The sequence below is a fragment of the Glycine soja genome, chromosome 16 (genome assembly GCF_004193775.1).
Source record: "Glycine soja cultivar W05 chromosome 16, ASM419377v2, whole genome shotgun sequence".
NCBI lineage: Eukaryota > Viridiplantae > Streptophyta > Magnoliopsida > Fabales > Fabaceae > Glycine > Glycine soja.
The window spans coordinates 17,931,947-17,953,786 of NC_041017.1; the positions used below are offsets into that span (position 1 = coordinate 17,931,947).

General features: G+C 39.3%; 1 non-coding gene across 1 annotated transcript; it reads left to right on the plus strand.

The window, feature by feature from the left end:
- The first annotated feature begins 238 nt into the window (after positions 1–238).
- On the plus strand, positions 239–346 carry LOC114391297. The gene has a single exon (XR_003662099.1). It is a non-coding gene; the product is annotated as a small nucleolar RNA R71 (small nucleolar RNA).
- Positions 347–21,840: the final 21,494 nt, after the last annotated feature.

Here is a 21,840-nt window from a genome sequence, read left to right on the forward strand (position 1 = left end):
CAAGCTTTTTATTTTCAGTAGATGAAGATGAATCCGTGGCCACCTCATGGACTCCTCTAAGAACAATAACATCATTTCTTGCACTAAATTGTTGGGAGCTGGAATCCATCTTCTCAATCAAATTCCTAGCTTCAGCAGGGGTCATATCACCAAGGGCTCCACCACTGGCAGCATTAATCATACTCCTCTCCATGTTGCTAAGTCCCTCATAGAAATATTGAAGAAGAAGTTGCTCAGAAATATGGTGGTGAGGGCAGCTTGCACACAATTTCTTGAATCTTTCCCTGTACTCATACAAGCTTTCTCCACTAAGTTGCTTGATACTTGAAATGTCTTTTCTGATGGCAGTGGTCCTAGATGCAGGGAAGAATTTCTCCAAGAACACCCTCTTAAGGTCATCCCAGCTGAAAATAGACTTGGGAGCAAGGTAGTATAGCCAATCTTTTGCCACTCCCTCTAGAGAATGAGGAAAAGCCTTTAGAAAGATATGATCTTCTTGGACATCAGGGGGCTTCATGGTGGAACGAACAATATGGAACTCCTTAAGATGCTTATGAGGATCTTCACCTGCAAGACCATGGAACTTGGGCAGCAAATGTATTAGTCCAGTCTTTAGAACATATGGAACACCCTCATCAGGATATTGAATGCACAAGCTTTCATAAGTGAAATCAAGTGCAGCCATTTCCCTAAGAGTCCTCTCACGAGGTGGAGGTTGAGCCATGTTCTCAGTATAAAAATTAGTAGTGAAATGCTCAAAATCAGAATGCTCAAAATCAGGATGTTCAAAATTACCAACCACAGAATGCTCAGGATACTCACCAATAACTGAATGCTCAGAATACATAAGATGCACACTATGCCTAACTAATCTATGAAATGTTCTATCTATTTCAGGATCAAAGGGTTGTAAGTCAGTAGGAGCAAAAGTTATGGCCGTTTGAAGTTTTGCTAAACACAAGTTCTCAAAATTTTTTTGAATCTCTCAAATCCAGCCACAACAAGTATTCCTGGTATTTTTCACACAAAATATGAGTCAAAAGAACCCACGACACAAAAATTCAGCCAAAAATAACAACCCTAACTATCAAAACAAAAATTGCCAATTAAATTGTCAACAACCGTCGCTAATTCAGTCGCTAATGTAATGCTGTGTGAACAATAACACAGAATCAGTCTCTAATTTCGTTGCTAAGCACTATTCACAGCACAACATAAAACTGAAACAGGAGAAGCGCTGAACAAGGGGTACTACTAAATTGCAAAACAGAACATCAAATAAAACAGAACAACGCACTAACACAACATACTAATACAACACGAACACACTAAACAAAAGAATTAAATGTAAAACAACTAAACATAAAGCATGAATCACTAGCTATTATGAACCTTTGGACCATGCTCCCTGGCAACGGCACCAAATTTGATCGAGGCCGTACCCGAATCAAATAAACATTAAAAATGCAGTATCTAGGAAGTGATCCTAGGTCGTCTCCCAACAAGCAATGGTCAACCAAACGTTCAGAACAAATAGTAATAAAACAGTAAGGAATTGAGGGGGGGGGGGGGTTTGTTTGTCTTTATAAATTAAACAATGAGTAAAATTGAATTAGAAATTATCAGAATTAAAACACGTTGCTACCCGAATCAAATAAACATTAAAAATGCAGTATCTAGGAAGTGATCCTAGGTCGTCTCCCAACGAGCAATGGTCAACCAAATGTTCATAACAAATAGTAATAAAACAGTAAAGAATTGGGGGGGGGGGGGTTGTTTGTCTTTATAAATTAAACAACGAGTAAAATTGAATTAGAAATTATCAGAATTAAAACACGTTGCTTCCCCTTGATTCACAAGCAAGTCTCTTATCCTAGGTTACGAGAATTTATCCTTTATCAGTTCAACCACTTAATCCAACCCTAAATTAAATTACTAAGCGAAATTTAACATAAGGCATTCATTATGTGATTAAGCAACACATACACCAATTAATCATGAATGATCATTAAGCATAAACGTAAATTAAGCGCAGAGACAATTAATCAAGCACTAAGCATGCATGGATTAATAGCAACAAATACAGAGTAATTGGTGAAGAGGAAAAACTGATCATAATTTAATAGTAATAATAGAATCTCAAAGAGAGTTGTGCTTGATCCTCAAGAGAAAACAACGCTGGAGACTTAGCCTTCCATTAATCAGAAGAGAACAAAATTGCAGACTGAAACATCAAATGAAATTTTATTGCTACGTGAATAGTAAAAACTGGAATCGCAAAACTTAAATTTATTCTTTCTCTCCAAAGTGAAAAAGTGTCTAAAAGAAGAAGAGAAGCCTAAAACATAAATAAAAAAAAGGAGAGAGAGCCCCCAACTAGAGCCTTGGTGCTGCTATATATTTTTAGCCCCAAAGGTTACAAATCTGTTTTAAGTCCAAGCCCATAAATAAAATAAAATCTAGATAAGATAAGATAAGATCTAGATGAAATAATATCTAGATGAGATAAAATCTAGATAAGATAAGATTTGGTAGAATAAAATATTCTGCTCTCTTCAAGTCCAAGCCCAATTCTGGATTCAAGCCCAATTGCCTATAATTCTCCTGAAATTAAATCAAAAACACAATTAATCCAGTAGGCCCAAATGATAAAATTGCATAATTAATTTGACAATTAAGGCTAATCAGTAATTAAAATGGTGACAAAAATGGTTAAGAAATATGAGAAAATGATGACACATCATTTACCTATTGTAGTCTTGTCATAGAAGTCATGTCTAGTCATGAAACTTGTCACATAAGATTCCGTATGTTGTGCTAAATTTTATTTTTTTCTTGTTTCTTTGTTTAACTATTTTTTCATGAGTGTATGAATTTTTTTTGCCTATTATTTGATTTCAGTCAAATCTTGCATGTTAATTAGTCCTTAACATGTTCATGCATAATTCTTAGAGAGTCTTTGATTGTGAATCTTTTCTTGAACTTTTAGGTTTCCTTATGATTGTGTCTATTGTGAATTTGAGTTTTGGTGATTGAATTGTTGGTTGAAATTTTGATTCTAAGTGAATGTTGAACTCTTAAAGTTGTGGTAAACAAGCCTAGTGAGTTTAACATACATAGGAAAGTTGAAAGTAAACCTAAGGCAATCAATATACCGGCTTGAACATACGAACTTCTAAAAATTATTGGAAATTGGTCACTACGAATTTTGAGCTGAAATGTTTACTGAATTTTCTAGAAATCTGGACAAAAATTAGAAAAAATGAACCAAGTGATTTGGATAAAAGGAAAAAATAATAAAAATCATACTATTTGGCAGGAAAATTAGTGTCCAGGAAAAATTTAAAAAAAAAGTGAAAGGGAAGTGTGCTCTTTGTTTTGGCTCAAAATTTGTTCTATAATTAGTGCCTATTTTAGACCAATCTTAGTTCTGAAATTTCAATTGAAAAGTAGTGAAAAAACAAGTGCCAAAACAAGAGGTTTCTTGAGTTTTTTTTATAGTTTTTTTTTACTCTACTCTAGAGCCATTCTAGGTTTCTCTTTGAGTCCTAGCTTGCTTTTATGTGCCTTTCATTACTTTATTTGTTGAATAATCCTTGAAAATTTGTCTTGTTAAAACTCTATTGGTTTAGTTTTCATTTCATCTTTTGGTCTTTGGTTATTGCTTGTCTCTTTGCTTCCTTGTCACCAAATTGAGTGAAACACCAAAAAGAGAACAACCACCAAAATTCAGGACTTTTTTTATGTTGTAATTTTGTAATTGGCAATTTACTTGTAGTTGGACACTTGTACGTTTACCTTCATTGCTTTCAAATTTTGTAACAAAAAGGCCTTTCATTGGAAGTGTGTTGGGAGCCTCCAATAGGTTACCGCACTTTCATTTGTGTGTAATAATTTTAGGCAATTTTCCCTTAAGATAGTGAGTGTTTTGTTGGGAACCTTAAATGTGGTCATCCGAACACTCTTAGGATCTGCCTAGTTTACATTTCTTGCACTTTAATTTCTTGCTTACTTTCATAGATTATTTTCTTTACTAGTCACACCTAGTTTATCTTGTTATTGCATAATACTTTCTTCTTGCTTATCACGCTTATCTTGAGTTCTTTTGAACCCTAGCTTTTACCTTTTTGCAAACCCCCAACAAGAAAAAACCAACACTTAGGAACCAACATGAGTCATCATTCATCTGGTGTTAATGGTGAGAGTACTAGTCATAAGGACCCTCTATCTAGAATATTAGATGAGTTGAGTTCCCTCAAGTTATGGAAAGAAAAACTAGAAAGAAAATAAAAAGTAAAAGAGATGGTAGAAATAAGTCAAGATGAGAGGGAACAAATAACGGAAGAAGAAAAAAGGAAAATACTAAAAGAGTTAAGAAAAAAAAACATGCCTCCTATAGTAGTCATGACTCCTGTAGGAGCCTAAGTGAAGAACTTGGTGACTATTATGGAGGAAGGCATAGGTCACATCCTAGACCTTACTCCCATAGAAGAGAAAACGAAAGAAAGCCTCAAGATGCTAACATTAACCTCCCATACTTCCATGGGAAGGACAATGTAGAGGCTTATTTAGATTGCGAAATAAAGATTGAGCAACTCTTTGCTTGCCATCATACAAATGAGGAAAGGAAGGTTCCTTTGGCTACCCTTAGCTTCCAAGGATATGCCCTCTATTGGTGGACTTCCCTTGTTAGGGAAATAAGGATTCATGGGGATCATCCAGTAGAGTATTGGAATGACTTGAACAGTTCCCTTAGGAAGAGGCACATCCCCTCTGTCATAACCTACCCTTTGGCAGGAGGGCGACGTGAGGGCTCATGGGTGTGTCTTCCAAGGGAGGAAGACGCACGAAGTTGCCACCAACATTTATTTGAGGAAAACATCGGAAAAACCAGAAAGGTGTGGTCTACGAACTTTAATTGTGAAAGGTTCGAGAGTTGTTTTTACGCATAGGGAAGGTATTAGCACCCCACGCGTCCGTCACAAGGGACGATAACCTTTAATCAAGTGTGCAAATATGACTTCAATTTGTTTTATTTTCCTTTTTTTATGTTTTTATGTTTTTTATGGGTCTTTTGTATTTTTTTTTATCTTTTTGTGGTCGACAATGGTGTTTTCCTCGCTCCTACGTATCCTCAATTGTGATGAGGAAATCAGACCTACGTAGTTCTTGTAGAACTAAACATTGGTTAAGTTGTTTTTATCTTTTTTTTCGCAAGATATATTTTAACCGAACAAAAGTCGTTTAAGGAATTGGACCATTAAATGATCTTTTGATTCTTTTGAAAGGAGAGAAATGTCAAGGCATTGGACCATTAACGATCTCTTTGTTTTTGAAAGGAGAGAAACGTTAAGGCATTGGACCATTAACGATCTCTTGGTTTAGGAAAGGAGAGAAGCGTTAAGGCGTTAGACTATTAACAATCTCTTGGGGTGTGAAAGGAGAGAAACATTAACGATCTCTTGGGGTGGTCGACAAAAGCGGGGCTTTTGCTCCTACGTATCCTCAATTGTGATGAGGAAATCAGACCTACGTAGTTCTTGCCAAAAGCGGTAAAGCTACATGTTGATTTTATGCTTTTGAACAGTCCATGTTAACCGATAAAAGCAAAGATGACCGTTTAAGGCGTTGGACCTTAAAATGGTTTTTAGTGATTTTTGCGGACAAAGCTTGATTTGTGAGTTGATTTTAGCCTAAGTTTCACTTTGGTTATTAGTCAATTCATTCAAGGAAACTTCCAAAGAAAAATGTCTGATTGATTTTTTTTATTATTTTATTCAATGATATTTTGATTATTTTATTATTATTTTTTCAAGATATTTTGATTATTTTATTATTATTTTTCCTTTTTTTGGTTTGATCGTGGTTACAGTGTGAACGATCGGTTAGATTTTGCTTTAACAATGATTAAACGAGATTACAACGCAAATGATCGGTTGAAATTCATTTTATCATTTATTAGGTGAGATAACGGCTTAAACGATTGGTTAAAGCTCGTTAAAAACGAAAGAAAAGAAAACCGAAAGTGAACGAAATGAAGATGAAAGCCAACAAAACAAGAAATGAATTGAAAGTCTTGGATTCAAAAACTTACCGGTTGAAGAACGAAGAACGGTGAAGAACGACGGAAAATCTTCATGAAATTACTCACGGAAACGTTTCGAAAGCGTTACGGAAGCACCTCGGCTTGGATTTTCTTCATGAAAAACATGTTTTTCACCCAAAACGGATGAAATACATAGCCAAGGGAGGCACTCATTGGAACAACCCCCATTCGCCTATTTATAGGAAAAGGGGGAGGAGGTTGCCGCCCAACTCGCCCAGGCGAGCTAGGCTGCTTCCTCCTTAAGCAACCCAGCTTCCAAAATGTTCTGGAAGGGCCCAGATTCAAAAATTTGAAAATTGCTATTTGCACCCCCATCTTGATAAGTTCACCCCCTTTTTCGTAATTTACGGAAAAGTTATGGAAGCCTTACGGAAGCATATAGGACTTTATTTTCTTTTTTTCTCTCTTCCTTATCACCCATCTTAAGTGAAATATGCTCATTTAGGGTTACAAGAATTTTATGGAAGCATTATGGAAGCCCCGAAAGCCATTTTTCAACAAAAGGAGGGAGGTGCTTGCTGCCCAGCTCGTCCAGGCGAGCTGGTTGCTTAGCTAGGAAGAAAGAAAAGGTCCAGAATCCTCTAGACGGGCCAGATTTGAAAATTTCTATTTACACCCCCATATTGATAAGTTCACCCCTCATTTTTTGTGTTTTTTAGCTGTTTTCCTTCAGAAACCTCACAAAACTTTATGGATTCCACGACGATGGGTGTTAAACCTTCTGAAGCGATCAACAACGGTCCATAGATGAAATTAGGGTGTAACAGTATATTTACACACCCCCCAAAATACACTCCCATTTTTGTGTTCTTGGCCGGTTTCTCTCCGAAACATCTAGGAAATTTACGGATTCCACGACGATTGGTGTTAAACATTTTGAAGTGGTCAAACGAAAGTCGCATGCTGACAAATAATGGTCCCCGGATGAAATTAGGGTATGACAGTTGCCCCTCTTTACTTATCTTTTATTGGAGATAAAAAGGAAGTAAAGATAAGACACTAATTTCGTTCGCGCTGAATCTTTACCCGACCGGCCACTAACGCAAATCCAAGCAGCAAAACCCGTGAAGGCATGAAGACATTGAAATTCCTTCTTTTCTCGTTTAATTGATTTTCATTTTCATTTTCACTCTTTATTTTTTTTAAAGCGTACAAACAAAGGGCGTCGAGTCCTACGAAGCACAGGGGAAAAAGATATTGAAGTTTTTGAGGTGAAGACGTTGTTGTCTTTGAAATGGAAACGAACACATTGTTGTCTTTTGAAGGCATGCAATGACTGAAGACATTGTCGTCTTCGAAATGTAGATGAGGACATTGTTGCCTTTGAAGGCATGCAATGACTGAAGACATTGTTGTCTTCGAAATGTAAATGAGGGTCATTGTCGCCTTTGAAGGCATGCAATGACTGAAGACATTTTTGTCTTCGAAATGTGTGCAGATTACCGTGTAGGGCGTCTTCGCATGCTACCTGACTTCTCATAGGTCAGGGTAGCATAAATGTGTGTACGGATAATCCTTAGGTGTCTCCGCATGCTACCTGACTTGATCATCTCTGGTTAGCAGAGACGACTCTTGTGCGTCATCAGACTTGAACGTCTCTGGATGACAAAGGTAAAATCTACAAAAATCTTCAAAATGATTAGGAATGGATGACCATCATCATCCCGATATCATCGGACTTGTTCGTCTTTGGATGATAAAAGGGACTTCGATAGTCTTCGGATAGGAAAGGTGCGGGCGACCATATGTTGTCTCCGTGCGTCATCGGACTTTTCATCTCTAGATGACGAAGGTGCGGATAACCATGAGGTATCTCCAGATGCTATCGGACCCTCGAGTCACGATAGCAGAATTGAGGCTTTTTCGTGGTCTCGGCCGGAAGACGCTGACTTCTCTAGGAAGGGTGCAGATGACCATATTGGTCACTGCGTGTCAACGGGCTCGCTTGCCTCTAGTTGACAAAAGCTGCGAATAACCATAAGGTGTGTCCACGTGTCATCAGACTCGTCGTCTCTGGATGACAAATGTGCAAATGACGATGTTAGCCTCTTCGTGTCAACGGACTCGCTTGCCTCTAGCTGACAAAAGGTGCGCATAAACATAAGGTATCTCCGCATGTCATCAGACTCGCCGTCTCTGGATGACAAAGGTGCAGATGACGATGTTAGTCTCTACGTGTAATGCAATCCTCCCTAGGAAGGGACCAATCACTAGAACCATGAGCAAGAGGCTCCAAGAAGATTGGGCTAGAGCTGCTGAAGAAGGCCCTAGGGTTCTCATGAACCTTAGGGTAGATTTCTGAGCCCATGGGCCAAGGTTGAGTCCAATTATCTTGGTACATATTAGACTAGGATGTCATTATATTTGGTCCTTGTATTTAGGGCTCCATATTGTAGGTAGGGTACCCTTGAAATATAGGATTTTTCAGCCCTTGTATTTTTGGGCACCTAGACTAGTTTTTGTATTAGGGGTAGTTTTGTAATTTCACATGCACTAAATGGATATTTGATGTGTGTGGTTGGAAATAAATTTAATTGAATTGGTAGAAGCGCAATCCAATTAAATTTTAGAGGGGGAGGTGAGCATTTGCTTACTACACCCCATTGCCACATCATATAGTCACACTTTGTGCATGTCCTTCATGCTTTTCATGCCTCATGACACCTAAGCACACTTAGTGGAGAATCTTGGAATTGATCTTGGATTAGTGGGCTGAACCATAACTAAAATTCACTAATCATAATTAGTGAAATTTTGGCTCCAAAGTTTGGCTCCACAAATTCAATTTCAAATTCAAGTGAAATTTGAATTTCCCTCCAATTTTGTGTGACACTTAGGCTATAAATAGAGGTCATGTGTGTGCATTTTTTTTGAACTTTGATCATTTGAATATTAACTTCAGATTTCAGAGCTTTTTTTTAGCACAAAATTTCGTGCTCTTCTCTCCCTCTCCCTTCATTCATCTCCTTCTTCCTCCAAGCTCTTAACCATGGCCTCCTATGGTGGTGAGCTTCTTCTAGACTCATCTTCTCCTTGAAGTGGCTTCTCCTCTCTCTCTTCCTTCTCCATTCCGCTGCCATTTATCTTCCAAGAAGCAAAGGAATCCATTGATGAAGAAGATCCTAGGCCTACAAGCTCCAATGGAGCTTCCACCAACGTGTCAACAGGCTCGCTTGCCTCAAGCTGACAAAAGGTGAGGATAACCATAAGGTATCTTCGCATGTCATCGGACTTGCTGTCTCTGGATGACAAAGGTGCAGATGACGACGTTAATCTCTACGTGTCAACGGGCTCGCTTGCCTCTAGCTGACAAAAGGTACGGATAACTATAAGGTATCTCCGCATGTCATCGGACTTGCCGTCTCTCGATGACAAAGGTGCAGATGACGATGTTAGTCTCTACGTGTCAACGGGCTCGCTTGCCTCTAGCTGTCAAAAGGTGCGGATAAACATAAGGTATCTCCACATGTCATCAAACTCGCCATCTCTGGATGACAAAGGTGCAGATGACGACGTTAGTCTCTACGTGTCAACGGGCTCGCTTGCCTCTAGCTGACAAAAGGTGCAGATAACCATAAGGTATCTCCGCATGTCATCAGACTCGCTGTCTCTAGATGACAAAGGTGCAGATGACGACGTTAATCTCTACGTGTCAATGGGCTCGCTTGCCTCTAGCTGACAAAAGGTGTGGATAACCATAAGATATCTCCGCATGTCATCGGACTCGTCGTCTCTGGATGACAAAGGTGCAGATGACGATGTTAGTCTCTCCGTGTCAATGGGCTCGCTTGCCTCTAGCTAACAAAAGGTGCAGATAACCATAAGGTGTGTCCACGTGTCATCGGACTCGTTGTCTCTGGATGACAAAGGTGCAGATGACGACGTTAGTATCTGCATGTCAACGGGCTCGCTTGCCTCTAGTTGACAAAAGGTGCGGATAACCATAAGGTGTGTCCGTATGTCATCGAACTCGTCGTCTCTGGATGACAATGGTGTACATGACGATGATAGTCTCTGCGTGTCAACGGGCTTGCTTGCCTTTAGCTGACAAAAGGTGCAGATAACCATAAGGTATCTCTGCATGTCATCGGACTCGCCGTCTCTGGATGACAAAGGTGCAGATGATGACGTTAGTCTCTGCGTGTCAACAGGCTCGCTTGCCTCTAGCTGACAAAAGGATCGGATAACCATAAGGTATCTCCGCATGTCATCGGACTCGCCGTCTCTGGATGACAAAGGCGCTGATGATGGCATTAGTCTCTGCGTGTCAACGGGCTCGCTTGCTTTTAGCTGACAAAATTTGCGGATAACCGTAAGCTATCTCCACATGTCATCAGACTTGCTGTCTCTGGATGACAAAGGTGCAGATGATGATGGTAGTCTTTGCGTCTCAACGGGCTCGCTTGCCTCTAGCTGACAAAAGGTGCGGATAACCTGTTAGTCGGTGAAAACGACTAACTTTTATGTATAAAACATGTGTATATTGTATCAAACTTCTCCAATTTATAGTTGTTTTATAATATTATAAGTACTTATTTTAAATATAGGTAATAGATAATTTATACTTTTGTTTTGTGTGTTTAATAATCAACTTCACTCAATTTGAGGTGAATTAGGCAAATTGGGAAAAGTGTTGTTTTCACCTTCTCGCTATGCCAATTCGCTGGCTTAGTGAGCATTCGCTAAGCGCGACACTCCGTGGCTAAGCGCGAGGAAGAATCCAGAAGAGGATGAGCTGTCAGGTTCGCTGAGCGCACCGCTCCAAGTCATCAAGTGCACTGCTTCAGCTCATTCGCTAAGCTAAAGAAGCGCGCTAAGCCACAATCCACTTATGTGCGCTAAGCGATCCAGATTTGCGCTAAGCGCGCAAGCACGGACCAACCCACCTATTTAAGCTTGAGATCAGATTTTTTTGAGGGAGTTTGGCATTTTTCTTGAAGAAGCCTTTGCATGCATGAGAGTCTGGCCTTGGCTTGAAGATTTTGCATGTTTAGGAAGTTCTAGAGAGAGAAGGGTCCAAGTTCCAGAGAGTTTTGAGAGATTTTGCTGTGTGAAGATCTACAAAGACGAGAGCTCGAAGTGGAAGCCATTATGAGAACTTGAGATGAGTTTGTGAGATCCTAGAGGTGAAGGAGACATCCTCACCACTTGTACTTTTGCAATCTTTCATCTTGTTCTTCTTTGTGTTGTAAAGGAGGATTCCAGACCATGGAAAGCTAAATCTTCTGTTGGATCTTCCCTGTAGGTACCTGATGTAAATATATTTCTCTCTATGTAATGATGTTTTGCGTGTTCTCTGTGATATCTGCTTTTCATTCCAGTATGCCTTTACCTTGATCACATAGATGCATGCTTTGTTAAGGTCATTCAACAGTGGAAACTGGTCTGATTCTAAAGTCCTTGATAGTACGGGGCTAAGTTGTTGTACTGTCACGAGGAATCAGGGTACAAGAACTTAGTTGTGTGTGTCTTAATGTAGTCCTAGTTGAGTTTAGTCTTACAAGAGGAATCTACGAATGAGGCTTGATCAGGATTAGGCTAGGCTATCATAAGGAATCGGGGTCTAGTAGTCCAGGAGACAACATAGGAATACGTGAGCATTGCTAGATAGAGAACATCCTTTTATCATCAGGAACCTATTAGGAAGGCCAACGTGTTCTCTACTTGTTTTTACACAACTTTTCTCTTGCGTGATTTTCTTTCTTTTTGCATAGATAGTTTATATACCTGTTCATAACCACAATCATATTTTCATACCAGACACCTATTTACCGAAATAGCTTGCCAAATAACACAAGTTCCCCGAGAGTTCGATACTCGGTTCTTATCGTTTTATACTACTTGTGCGATCCGGTACACTTGCCGGAAGCGAACAAGTTTTTGGCGCCGTTGCCGGGGAACTTCTTTTTATTTGGGAAGTTTGCTCATTTTTAGGTGTCTATTCTTTATTTGTTATTCTTTGATTTTTTATGTGTATACTTGTTCTTTAATTTATATTTGTCTTCTCTTATTGAACTGGATAACCGCTGTTCTGTTAGTACTGTTTATGCATAGATCTCCCACAGGCACTTTAGTTCCTTTGGACTTAGAAATTGAAGCTACACTGAGAAGGAACAGGGCTGAGAAGAGAAGGAAACTGTTGCAAGATAGAATAGTTGCATCCATTCTTGAGGAAGAGACCCATTTTTCTGATTCATCATCATCAAGGGAATCCACTAATCATTTGTCTGAAACTGTTACCATGGCATATGAGCACGACCAGAGGACTACCCTTGAGGACTATTCAAGTAGCTCGGTACCACAATTTTTCACTAGCATTGCACGTCTGGAAGTGCAAGCGCACAACATCACCTACCCCTATTCTTTGATCCATCTGATACAAGGGAATTTATTTCAAAGATTACCTAATGAAGATCCCTATGCACACTTGGCAACATTTATTGAGATTTGAAACACTGTTAAGATTATCGGTGTACCAGATGAAGCTATCAGACTCAACCTTTTCTCATTTTCGTTGGCAGGAGAGGCCAAGAGGTGGATCCACTCATTCAAAGGTAACAGTCTTAAAACCTGGGAAGAAGTTCTGGAAAAGTTCCTAAAGAAATATTTCCCAGAATCTAAGACTGCTGAAGGGAAGGTAGCAATATCTTCATTTCATCAATTCCCTGATGAATCCTTGAGTGAGGCATTGGAGAGATTCAGAGACTTACTGAGAAGAACTCCCACCCATGGATTCTCTGAGCCAATCCAACTGAATATGTTCATAGATGGGATGAGACCACAAATCAAGCAATTACTAGATGCTTCTGCTGGGGGAAAAATAAAGCTGAAAACCCCAGAAGAAGCAGTTGAGCTCATAAAGAACATGTCAGCCAGTGATCATGCCATTATGAGGGACAAAACCCATCATCCAACAAAGAAGAGCCTGTTGGAGCTAACATCACACGATGCTTTGTTGGCACAGAATAAGTTGCTATCTAAGCAACTTGAGATCCTAACAGAAACACTTGGTAAGTTGCCAACTAAACTATCGATTGGACAACCTACACATTCTTCTATTTTGCAGGTCACAGGTTGTACCATGTGTGGTGAAGCTCATGAGACAAGCCAATGTATCCCCACTGAAGAAAACACTCAAGAAATTCATTTGATGGGGAATCAGCAAAGGCAAGGGTATACTCAAGGAGGATTTTCAGGCTTCCAGCAAGGTCCTTATACTCAGCAAGGACACCGGAGGACACACTGATCGAGGCCGTACCCGAATCAAATAAACATTAAAAATGCAGTATCTAGGAAGTGATCCTAGGTCATCTCCCAACGAGCAATGGTCAACCAAATGTTCATAATAGATAGTAATAAAACAGTAATGAATTGGGGGGGTTTGTTTGTTTTTGTAAATTAAACTGCAAGCAAATTCGAATTAAAGAAATAACAGAATTAAAACATGTTGTTCCCCCTTGATTCACAAGCAAGTCTCTTATCCTAGGTTACGAGGATTTATCCCTAATCAGTTCAACCACTTAATCCAACCCTAAATTAAATTACTAAGCGAAAATTAACATAAGGCCATCATTATGTGATTAAGCAACACATACACCAATTAATCATGAACGAAACTGATCATTAAGCATGAACATCAATTAAGTGCAAAGACAATTAATCAAGCACTAAGCATGCATGGATTAATAGCAACAAATACAGAGCAATTGGTGAAGAGGAAAAACTGATTAGAATTCAATAGTAATAACAAAACCTCAAAGAGAGTTGTGCTTGATCCTCAAGAGAAAACAGTGCTGGAGACTTAGCCTTCCATTAATCAGTAGAAAACAAAATTGCAATTAGAAGCAGAAAATGAAATTGTAGATTGAAGCAGAAAACGAAATTGCAAATTGAAGCAGAAAACGAAATTGCAAATTGAAGCAGAAAATGAAATTGCAGAAAATGAATTTTATTGCTACGTGAACAGTGTGCATGAACAGTAAAAACTGGAATTGCAAAACCCTAAAATTATTCTCTCCTCCAAAAACTCTTAAACTAAAACCCTGGTGCTGTTATATAGGTCCTCAGCCCCAAAGCATACAAATCTGTTTTAAGTCCAAGCCCATAAACGAAATAAAATAAAATCTGGACAAGATAAGATAAGATTGGATGAAATAAAATCTAGATGAAATAAAATTTGGATAAGATAAGATTTGATAAAATAAAATTGTCTGCTCTCTTCAAGTCCAAGCCCAATTCTGGATTCAAGCCCAATTGCTTATAATTCTCCTGAAATTAAATTAAAACACAAAATTAGTCAAGTAGGCCCAAATGATAAAACTGCATAATTAATTTGACAATTAAGGCTAATCAGTAATTAAAATGGTGACAAAAAAGGGTTAAGAAGTAGGAGAAAATAATGACACATCAAATCCCCCCACACTTAGCCTTTTGCACTCCTGGGCAAAATCAAAAAGCAAAGCATGGAACAAATCCAGAGACATTAAAGAGAACGAAACAAACACAAAAACAATTACATATTTCTCAATGAATCTCAAGGAATGAAAGGAATGGGAAACATCCAACACGTAAAGACTTAAAGAATCAAGACAGTCATGAAAATCATCCAAGCATCTCAAACATGGCAAGATAGTCAATCAGCTCAAGAATGAAAAGTGATAAAGCCTCACAAGATATGCACTCTATCTCTCAAGTGTCTAGGCTACTGTTTACTCTCAGAGCACCCATGAAAACAAACACCACATAGATTTGGCAAGACTCTAAAGTTGACAACCACACCACAAACACATGCACATGAGGATCAAAAGGTCTTTTAAGGTTGTAATGAGGCCAAGGACAAGGTAGAGGAAAGTATGGGATAAGTAGCTAAAACCTAAAGGAATAGAGGAGCAATGGGGAATAAGGGGAAACTATGTAAAAGTAGTAAACCCCAAAACCAAAATTAAAAATTAAGCATAAAGAGTAAACCTAAAAAAAAAAGTCAACCAAGTCCTCAAACCAATCCAAGTCTTCAAGCCAAGACCTCATTTATTCAACTTCATTCTTTTTCTGTTTTGTTTTTTTTTTCGTGTTTTTTCTTTCTTTTTTTTCATTTTTTTTGAACGTGAACAATAGCAGTAGCATTTGAAAGCATTTTGAATAATTGAACAATAAAGCAACAATTAGGAAATATATGTATATACATCAAGCATGGCCAAAATACATCATCAAGCATGGCCAACAAAAACATATCATCCAATGAAACATACCCCCCCCCCCCCCCCACACTTATTCCCAAAACAATTCCAAAGCTCCAAAATTCCTTAAGGGTAGGGTGAGATCATGGTTTTTCACTTAAGGCTTGTAATGAGCTTCAAAACAAAGAAAAGGGAACATAGGCTGAAAGGGGCTATCAAAGGAATTAATTCAAGGTGGGCTCATTTGGCTAGAGGCTTATAAGAACAAAATTCCTAAATCATCTCCCAACATGCATGTGAAGCAAGAAGTATCAACAAGAGTCAAGCCAAGGCTATTGTGCAAGCAATCAATGGGGCAAAACACACCGAATAAAATAGATGATCATGGCTCAAATTCTCACCAAGGGTAAATCTATCACTTTCAATTCGAACTTTCAAAACTAACTTGACATGTACAAAAAAACAAGGATTTCAATTCACAAAATGCCAAGAATCTCCTATTTCAAAAACAATTACCCATTACTTGTACATAACCCAAAATTCAAAGAGAAACATGCAATGTTGTACACAAAACATAAAACTAAAATAACAAAATTAACCTAGAAAACCTAACAAAATTAAACTAGAAAACCCAACAAAATTAACCTAGAAAACCCCAAATAAAGAACAATCTCCCCTCCACACTTAAACAACACATTGTCCTCAATGTAGCACAATCATAAGATCAAGAGCAATCAAAACAATCAATAAATTTGGACAAGTGCAATAAAAGTAAAGAAGGAGATAGAAAAAGAAAACTCCTTAAGTCATGGCGGAAGAGAAGTAGGGTGAAGTAAGGAGGTCTCCTCCACCACTACATCCACCAAGGAGGGGTTTGTGAGGAATGGTTTCAGCCGGTGTCCATTGACCTTGAAGCTTTTATCTGTGGATTCACTTTTGATCTCAATTGTACCATAAGGAAAAACATTAGTCACGAAAAAAGGACCAGTCCACTTTGACCTCAACTTACCACTCAAGAGTTTGAGCCTAGAGTTATACAATAAAACTTTCTGTCCAACCACAAAGTCCTTCTTAGCTATCAAGCTGTCATGGAACTTCTTGGTCTTCTCCTTGTAGAATTTTGGAATTCTCATAAGCTTCTAAACGGATCTCATCTAGCTCACTTAGTTGCAACTTCCTTTCCTCTCCAGCCTTATCAATAGAGAAGTTGCAGGTCTTTATAGCCCAATAGGCTTTGTGCTCTATCTCTACAAGAAGATGACATGCCTTGCCAAAGACAACCCGATAAGGAGACATTCCTATGGGTGCTTTGTAGGCAGTCCTATGCGCCCAAAGAGCATCATCCAGCCTGGTGCTCCAATCCTTTCTGTTCGGCTGCACAATCTTCTCCAAGATCCTTTTTATCTCCCTGTTTGAAATCTCAGCCTCCCCATTAGTTTGGGGGTGGTAAGGTGTGGAAATTCTATGCATGACCCCATACTTTTTTATCAAGGCATACATGGACCTGTTACAAAATGGGTTCCTTGATCACTAACGATGGCTCTAGGGACTCCAAACCTGCAAAACAGATTAGATCTAACAAAATCCACAATAACCTTAGCGTCGTTAGTTTTGGTGGGTTTGGCTTCCACCCATTTTGAAACATAATCAACAGCAAGGATAATATCAACAAAACCCAAAGAGACAGGGAAAGGCCCCATAAAGTCTATACCCCAGACATCAAACACCTCACAGAACAACATGGGTTGTTGAGGCATTTGCTGTCTCCATGAAAATGAGCCGCCTGCTCTCTGACAAGGCTCACAAGTGCTACAGATTCTCCACGCATCCTTGAAGATGGTTGGCCAATAGAAACCGTAGTCAAGCAACTTGCGAGCTATCCTCTGTATGCCAAGATGACCACCTGGTGCAAAAGAATGACAAAATTGTAGGACTAAGTCAATCTCATGGTCTGGAATGCATCTCTTAATAACCTGGTCACTGCACAACTTCCACAAATAGGGGTCATCCCAAATATAATGCTTAGCATCGCTCTTAATTTATCATTTTGAGCTTTAAATGCTAAAGGAGGAAAAACAGAAGCAACCAAATAATTCACAATATTAGCAAACCAAGGAGTGGGGAAGGAATCAAAAATACTATACAGAATGTACAAATGGTCATCTGGAAAATTATCCCGAATGAGTGAGTCCTCAAACGCACGCTCAATCCTACTCAGGTGGTTGGCCACGAGGTTCTGTGCACCACTCCGATCATGGATCTCCAAATCAAACTTGTCATACCCTAATTTCGTCCGAGGATTATTACTTGATGATATGCAACCTTTGATTGGCCGCTTCAAGATACTTGGCACCCTTTGTTGCACGATATTTAAGTCTCGAGACACGCCGAAAATCAAAGGGGAGCAGGGTTACACGATCTGTGAAATTCCGTAATGTGGCGGAAACCAAAAGGAGGTGTTGTTGCGCAATCCGTGAGTTTCCGTAACTTCTTCGAAAGATAAAAAAGAGTAAATACATGATCCGTAAGGATTCGTAACCTTACGGAAAGAAAATAAGTATCGTTACGAAATTCGTAAAGTTTCGTAACGTTACGGAAAAAGAATTGCCAAAAAAGGGCAAAGGGGGGTGTATTTAGTAAAATGGGGAGTGCAAATAGTAATTTTCAAATCTGGGCCTCTCTAGGGAATTCTGGGCAATTTCTTGCTTAAGGTGGAAGCAATCTAGCTTGCCTGGGCGAGCTAGGTGGCAACCACCTCCCCCGTTTTGTTAAAAAATGGGATTCCGGGGCTTCCTGGACACTCGTAATGCTTGCGTAAAATTCCCATAACCCTAAATAAGCATATTTCACTTAATACGGGTAAGAGGGAAGAGAAAGAAGAAGAAAATCAAGTCCTATATGCTTCCGTAAGGCTTCTGTAACTTTTCCGTAAATTACGGAAGAAGAGGGGTGAACTCATCAAAATTGGGGGGGGGGTGCAAATAGCAATTTCGAAATTTTGAATTGGGCCTTCCGTAACGCTTCCGAGATGTTTCCATAAGCAAATTCGTGAAGGTTTTCCTCCGTTATTCAACGTTCTTCATCCGTTCTTCGTTCTTTAACGGATAAGTTTCCAAATCGAGCTTTTCAATTCATTCTATGTACCCGCGGAGGTCCCCATTTGTTTTGTGTACTTTTATTCTCGTTTTCATTTACTTTCCGTACCCCCTTTTGACGTGCTTCAGTCATTTATTTAAGTCATTTCTCGCCTAATCAAAAAATAAAATAAATTTCCATCGATCATTTGATTTGTAATATCCATTAATTTCTGTTAAAATGAATTCCGACCGTTCGGTCATGCCGTAACCACGTTGGAAATCAAAAAAGAGGTAAAATAATAATATAATAATAAAAAATACCTTTTAGTAAAATGAAGCGAAAAAATCAAATCGGACGTTTTTCTCTTTGGGATTTTTTCATTCTTAATCGAATTGACTAATAACTAAAGTGAAACTAAGGCTAAAACCAACTCGCCTAGTCAAGCTCGTCCACAAAAAAAGTCACTAAAAAGGGTTTGAAAGTTTATCATTTCAGTTTTTTTCCTTATCAAGTAAATGGATCATTTTTAAGGTCCAACGCCTTAAAATGATCACCTTTCAAGTAAAAAAAATCGCTTGATTCACGCTTATTAAAGAACTACGTAGGTCTGATTTCCTCTTCGATGGAGGGTACGTAGGAGCAAAAGCCCCGCTTTTGTCGACCTCAAAAAATAAAAAGAAATAAAAGGTAAAATAACACAATTTCCCAATTCTAAAAATAGACTGTTGTCCTTTGAGACAAACGTGAGAGGTGCTAATACCTTCCTCAAACGTAAATACAACTCCCGAACTTAGGATTTTCATTTTGACCGGTTTCCTTTGGTTTTTCTGACGTTTTCCACAAATAAACGTTGGTGGCGACTCCGCGCATCTTTCCTCCTTTGGAAAGCGCACCCGTGAGCCTCGCCTCGCTCACCCGCAAAAGGGCATGTTGCGACAGTTGACGACTCCACTGGGGACTTTTTTTGTGAGTTAGGCCTATTTTAAGGAATTGTGGAATTGTGAAACTTTGTGTGTGCATTTGTTAAACTGTGTAAAATGTAATTAACTGTTGTCTATTTCACATTCTTTACACTGCATTCTAAGCACCCACGGGTTTGAGTAAAAAATGGGCCCTATACCCGGGTTCATGGGAATCTAAGGAGTGGAGGTGAATCTATGATCATGCTAGGTCTCCGACTTGCTTGATAATAGTGAAACCTCGTCTAGAGCTTTCTCTCTTTATAATATGTTGTCGTTGGTATTCCATACCGCCACAATATTATTATCTTGAGTGATGATACCTCTAGAAAACAGCCGTGTGAGCTATGAATCATTGGGAGTAGTTATTAGAGACCCCTAGATATTATCCTATAGGTCCCTAAAATAGGGGCACGGAGCAAACATGCTGCGTGCCATTTTAAACACTGTCATGCATATAACCTAAAGGTCATGTACGCCTTTGTTGTATGATTATTTGAGGATATTGCCATGCTGTGTAAATCCCCCTGTTGCGCTTTTGCGCATCTGCATCATGTCGTCACACATGCGTTGTATGTGGGTCTCATCTTTTGTCGTGGGAAGTCAGAAGATCCATATCGTCTTCTTAACTGCACACATGGGGCACTGCGCCCCCAAATGCGCAAGTAAGAGAGATGATTTTCCGGGCTCTCGTGTCCATAAATGCATTCATATCATGCATCGCATAAGCATCTCTTCATGGCATCATAATGAACATATCGTTCCTGCATTTGTCTGTTATCATATTCCAACCTCACATTTTGCATGGGTCATTGCATCACCATGCATATGCGTTCAATAAACTTTTTGATCTACCAATTGCATACCAATTGTTTTCATGTTTGCTCATGCGTGACCCTTGCGTTTTCCTCTGCAAGACAAAAACAAAAAAGAAAGCACGAAAATTCACACTGCATTCTTAGTTGCATATATTCGGTACCATGAGTCAACCATGTTGGGATCATAAACCCATTTCACTTAAAAACAAAATGATTGAACATGGTACCTAATGCATGGTTAACTAAGAAAGGGTGTTTCTTCGGGCATCTCAATCTCATAATTACATTTTCCATGCATATCATGCGTATTCCCGAGTCTTTCATCCCTATGAAATGTTGTTGAAGTATTGGCGATCAAAATTTCCATTCCCTGGGTTATGGGGTTGAACCAAGCTCGTGCTTTTACGAAAAGGTTCATCGAGTCAAGTTAAAGTAAGGAAGTAACCATCTTGCAAAATTGGGGCAAAAGATGGATCGTGTTACATCATTGCTTCGTCTACTGCCAAACACGTTTAAGATTGTTGATATCCTTGTTACTTCCAGCTTCACCTTGACAAAGATGTCATGGACCATGTTGAAAATCTAAATTAATGTCCTGCGTAAAAATTCATAATACTTCAACTGTGCATCATTCGCATACATCCGTGCTTTTCATTGGTTGCATTGTTCATTGCATTCTTTCCTTAAAAAAAAAGAGAACTTAATCATTGTTATAATAAAAAAAATGCTTTACGGTGCCCTCACTGAACCTGTGCTAGAGCTAGAGTAATGGGTGAAGTAGAGGAGGTACAAGAGAAGATGAAGGCCGACATGGAGGCCATGAAAGAACAAATGGCCATGATGATGGAGGCCAAGATGATCATGAAGAAGATAATGGAAGCCAGTGCGGTTGCAGTTGTAGCTACCAGCACTGTTGCTAAGGTGAACCCGATGCCCCCATCTGATCTCAACCAATGAATCATCCAACCTCAGATATGGTAGGCAAAGATTTAGGAAGTACGGATGACCCCATGACGTGCAAATTCAAAACGAGCATGCCTTCCCGCCACATGGCTTGCCTCCCAACTATACACCACCCAATGTGGCGTACACTCCTAATGAGGATGTCAATAAATGCTCATTGAGAGCCGACAACCTCATCATATACATGTCTCTAAACCCATGGGGGAGACACATGAAATTCCCCACCACAATCAAGCCGACTTCGGGCCTTGCCTCGGATATGCCACTGAAGGGCAAGCAGTTGTTGGTGTACCCCTACAAAACCCTTTGGAGGGCCCTCAGTATCATCCCCAACTACACCTCTTGCATTCCACAACAAGTGAAAACCCTCATGCTATGGAAGAAATGGGAAAGTTGGATCATCTAGAGGAAAGGCTCAGGGTCATTGAAGGAGGTGAAGATTATGCCTTTGCTAACCTAGAAGAGTTGTTCCTAGTACCCAATATCATCACCCCTCCCAAGTTCAAGGTGCTGGACTTTGACAAGTACAAGGGGACTACTTGCCCCGAGAACCATCTAAAGATGTATTATTGGAAGATGGGGGCATATGCAAAAGATGAGGAATTGTTGATACATTCCTTCCAAGAAAGTCTTACTGGGGTAGCTGTTACTTGGTACACTAACTTGGAACCTTCCCGAGTCCATTCTTGGAAGGACCTAATGGTTGCCTTCGTTAGGCAGTGTCAGTATAATGGCTTCGG